We start from the raw sequence: 5,056 nt of genomic DNA, 5'->3' as shown, positions 1-5,056 counted from the left end.
TGCTCCCGCAACATGTGTTTTGCTCCCGCGCACACGCGTGATGTACAGGGAGCAAGCACATCTTACAAGATCAGATATTTGTCAATGAGCTCAGAATCTGTTGAGCAGCAAATACTCCAGCATGGTCTTGTCAGTCATCTCTCCTTATTCTCGACCTGAGATCAGTCAAAGCTGACTCCGGTGGATGCAGGGTTGCCAAGTCCGCGTTTTTTCCACAGAATTGGGCTACTTTTAAACTGTTGCCATGGGTTGATTTTCCCAAGTGGGTTAAAGGTTTGAAATATTGCATACATTACATTTGACTGAAATGCTTGTATTGAAACATTTTGCATTCTACCTATGATAAAACTTTCACGGTCTTCTACATTAACTGTTCCCTCCTGGTGGAATGACCTGCCCAGCTCAATCCAAGCAGTTCAGTCCTTAATATTTTCAAGAAACAGCTGAAAACATCTCTTTCATCTTCATTTGACCCTCTAACTCTAGCATTCTCTATTCTATTTCTATTCTAATGGCCAATCCATAATTTTTGGGGGGAATTTTATTTTTTTTAATAAGTATTGGTTCAGGCACTGTTTAGGCACCAGAAACGTTTTAAAAGTATCGATTTGGCACCGGTATCGGAAAAAACCCAAACGATACCCAACCCTAGTAAGGACATCGGAAAAACAGTCCATGTGACATCAGTGGCTCAACTTCAGTTTTGCGAAGCTGCGAGAATACTTTTTGAGCGCAAAGAAAACAAAAATAAGAATTTATTCAACAATTCTTCTCCCCCGAGTTACATCTTCCGCCATTTTAGAGAGTATCACAATGCATACGCACGCTTTCCCCTAAGCGTAAACAACGCTGATTACGCAGATTACGTTTATGCACGCGCTTTATCCCCCGAACGTAAACAATGCTGATTACGTCGATTACAGTCTTGGGTACTCTCCAAAATGGCGGAAGACGTAACTCGGGGGAGAAGAATTGTTAAATAAATTGTTATTTTTGTTTTTTCTTTTCGCTCAAAAAGTATTCTCGTAGCTTTGCAAAACTGAAGTTGAGCCACTGATTGACTGGACAACATGGACTGTTTTACCGATGTCCTTACTACGTTTCTGGACCTGGGAACATTACAGTTGCGTTGCTGTCTATGCAGGGTCTGAGAGCTCTCAGATTTCATCCAAAATATCTTAATTTGTGTTCCGAAGATGAACAAAGGTCTTACGGGTTTGGAACGACATGAGAGTGAGTAATTAATGACAGAATTTTAATTTTGGGGAGAACTAACCCTTTAAGGACACGCAACAGGAATGAGCACAACTGACAAGGGAAGGCTATGAGCCTTACACTGAAAATGTATGGAAGTTGTTTTAATACGCCTCTGGTCATAGAGCTTTTTATATGCCTGCCAAGGATTTTTAGGTCGGGAAGACTCTTAGATCTCTGAATCAGTCCGTTTGCTGGCTTCCATGGCTGCAATACATTGTGTTTTCAGTGAACTGGCAACCCGGGGTGTCAAAATACTATTGTGTGTAAACTGGCAGTGGGCGGAATCACACAGACCAAAAACAGACATTCTGACACGGAATGCACATTTCAAAGAATAATTAGCTGTGATAGTTTTTCTTAGAAACAAGTATGTGACCTCAGCATGTTTCCTAAATATTGGCGAACATATTATGGTATTTTTATGCTTCAGTACAATCAGTTCTTTCCAATTCATTTAAAGAAATAAGTCATACAAAAGTGAAACTTCTGTCATATTAACTCACCCACATATCATTCCAGACCTGTATGACTTTTTTTCTGTGGAACATAAAAGAAGATATTTTGAAGAAGATATTTTTTGCACATACACTGAAAGTATTTGGCGTCCAAACTAAAACTGGTATCCTCTGACTTTCATTGTATGGACAATGAGACATTTTTCTAAATATCTTCTTACGTGTTCCACAGAACGGCACAAGGGTGAGTAAATTATGTTAATTTTGGGTGAACTACCCAGTAATTTTTCCATTAAGTAAAATGCTAAATTGTTTCCCTATAAATCAATGCCCAAAAACGTTGTCTAGGTAGGTAGCTCGCTATTTTTTTTGAGGCGCAGCCAATGAAACATCCCAGTTATGTCGTGGTGGAATCATCTACAGCTGGGTTCTGCAACTATAAAAATGAGCTTTTCTCTGTAACACTACATTAATAACTTTCATTAAGAACAGTATTGCTACATTATATTAATTAGTTACAAAGTTAGAAATTACTGGTTCAAAAGTCATTAAGTTCTACACGTTTCATTTATCCTCTCTACAGATTCTCTGGAGGATCTTCAGGGACCTCCAGGATCTACAAGTCGAGCGGCTACTGAGTAAATGTTTCACTTACCCGCTTGTTCTTCTCAGTCCTGACTGAGAGTTAGTTTGGGCACATTGTAGTTTCCGCGTCCGTTTTCACACATTTAAACGCTCAGTGCAATCTCTTAAAAACAAAACTTCAACCCTCAAGCCCTGTTTGTCAAGTATTCATCGGGTGAGACAAGAAATCAAGATGCTCCGCTGTGAAGCGCCCGCTGTGGGCGGTCCATGGGAGGAGTTTGCTGCAACTGTTTCACACGTGCAACAAGTGTGTAGTCCGAGTCATTTTCGCGAATCGGTTCTTTCGAACAGCTCGGTTCAAAAACATAACAGTGATTCTTTTCCGTCATGACGTTATTGCGCCATCACGAGCAGCACCTTCTGCTGTTTAAGTTTGCCGTCAAAGTTGAGTGGTTACTGGAATGTGTCCCTGTTCACTTCAGCTCATAAACACAAAGTCATTTAGAAACAAAATATAATCTATATATAATATGATAAAGATATAATGCATTTAGAGCGTACATTAAATGATACAAAAAATGTGCCTAATTAAAAGTTCTGAAAATCAATTTGACATTTCTCTGTTTTATTGCGTTGATAAGTGTTATACAATCCCATTTATTCGTAGTCCTACGTTTTCTGTTCGCCTGTTAAATTAATTTACCTTTTGTCCTGTCAGTCAAATCCCAGCATCACTCCTACAAGCTCACACGAGTCTGACAAACAGACGAGTCGGTTGAATAAGTTGAGTTTTTGACTCGAGAACCGTATGGAGCAACTGAGTCAGATCGGTTTTGTGAACTGATTCACTAAAAACACCCGACTCAAAAGAAAGATTCGTTCACTATTCGGACATGAGTGTTTGTTCAACAATCAGGGTTTGATGTGCGGCTGGCACGCATCGCCGCTGTCTGGCCTAAATTGGACCGGAATTTACCATGTTCATACTCTATGATTTCCCTTAATCCCCAAGCATCTTCACTATGTATTTAAGTTCAAATAAGCAGTCCAAGTCGACACGTTGACCAATTTTCTTTAGACCGTGTAAGCCCCCCCCAAGATCAAGATGCTCACCCGCATACTGAATTTAGAAATGTAATTAAAGATTTGACAATGACAACATGATCATCTGACCAATACTGCAAACTGTGCAGGATCCTCTAGAGGACAGTATTGCACTGATCATGAGTATAAGTTGCATTCAACACATTACAATTTGTCAACACGTTGAAATGGTGAATAAATGCAAGGTCCCCCCCCCCCCCCCCCCCCCCATTGTTCCTTTTTTTTGTGTGCTGATTTACCATTGAAGCATCGATCTGCCTTCAAAGGAAAACGTAACCTACAGTATATGCAGGTGTTGGATGATTTTTTTTTTTTAACAACAAATTGCTTGCATTTAGGAGCTTAACCTTTATAAATGTCGATTGTCAGACTCAGAAGATCAAACTAAATAATATATGAGATGTTTTATTTTATAATCCCTTTTTCCACATTCTGCAACGCAGAAGTAATTTTCTGTGAATGTGCGAGACTTCCGTTACATTAGCCGCTAGAATAACAAAGAAGTGTGCTTATAATTACGACAATACATTAAAACATAGCCTACCAGTTTGCAATATCAAGCAGCAAACAAGCTGTTTTGTAAAGCTAAAAATAACTGGAAGCGAATGAAGCCTTGCCCCAGCCAACATGTATATGTGGGCCCCACATGGTTTATGCTGGGTCTACATGGGTACCAAGTGGGCATGGTCCCAAAATGGGCATCTTATCTGGGGCCCACTTGGGTCAGCTAAGTAGGTCCCACATTGGCAAAAACAGATGGGCTCCCTACGTGGGTCCTAGTTGGGTCACAAATGGGAAATGAGTGCATGGGCTCTAAATGGGCTACACAAATGGGGCCCATATGGGTTTAACAAATGGGTTAGACATGGGCAAATACAATTAATCCCATATAGGCTGCCTACACAGGCCCAAGGTAGTACCCAGTCATGTTGCGCCATGGCACAACAGCTAAAGACTGTCAACTAGACGCGACAAAGCGACCGTTGAAAATCATTTAACTAGATGTCAGTACATCATAAATAGAACGAAGCATCAGTTTGCTGTCGGGGATTTATCATGTCGCATCGCATCCAGTGTAGACAGTCACTGATTATAATGGGTTCTATTGCATTTAGTCGCGCCATGCTGCGCTGCTTGCGACTGGCGTCGACATGGTGTAAACATCCATCTGTTTTAAAAAGCAAACTTAACATCTGTCTTATTTTTCATCCTAATTAGGAGACGACAAGCACACAAAGTTTTGTGCTGTGCTGCTCATACTAACCAAGCAATAAACACCCCTTCCCATGCCTGGTGTCTTGCAGATCAGAGTCCGAAACAGTCACTTGTGGGACAACGTTGTCCTGCACCACTTCAGTCAATAAGTAGAAAGAGAATTTTAGATTGACATGGCAGTCATTTATTATATTCTTTAATATAATATTACAACATCAGCTCATTTTGTGCATTAAACATAATTTCTACTTCAATACACATGCGCAAAACTTTTCTAGTTCAGTTTTCAATTTGATCAAGTGTTTACATGTTCTATTTAATGGATTAGAGAAGGTTTATCCCACCTTTCTAAAGCAATTGAAATTTTAATCGGTTTGAGCATTTTTATTTCAATTGATTTGTTTACATGGAGCTTTTTCAGAGCACAATGCTTCATGTCA

At 39.9% G+C, this 5,056-nt stretch overlaps 1 protein-coding gene across 1 annotated transcript in view; it reads right to left on the bottom strand.

The window, feature by feature from the left end:
• LOC107573861 (proline-rich protein 5-like) overlaps positions 1-2,556 on the bottom strand; it is a 10,384-nt gene extending 7,828 nt beyond the window's left edge. The window contains exon 1 of the mRNA XM_016260319.1: positions 2,368-2,556. The gene's annotated coding sequence lies outside the window, so the exon portion shown is untranslated. The remainder of the gene's footprint in view (positions 1-2,367) is intronic.
• Positions 2,557-5,056: the final 2,500 nt, after the last annotated feature.

The sequence above is a fragment of the Sinocyclocheilus grahami genome, unplaced genomic scaffold (genome assembly GCF_001515645.1).
Source record: "Sinocyclocheilus grahami isolate Dianchi unplaced genomic scaffold, SAMN03320097.WGS_v1.1 scaffold31.1, whole genome shotgun sequence".
In the NCBI taxonomy this organism is placed as follows: Eukaryota; Metazoa; Chordata; class Actinopteri; order Cypriniformes; family Cyprinidae; genus Sinocyclocheilus; species Sinocyclocheilus grahami.
The sequence above is the reverse complement of the archived record's forward strand: the minus strand, read 5'-3'. Positions and strand labels throughout refer to the sequence as shown.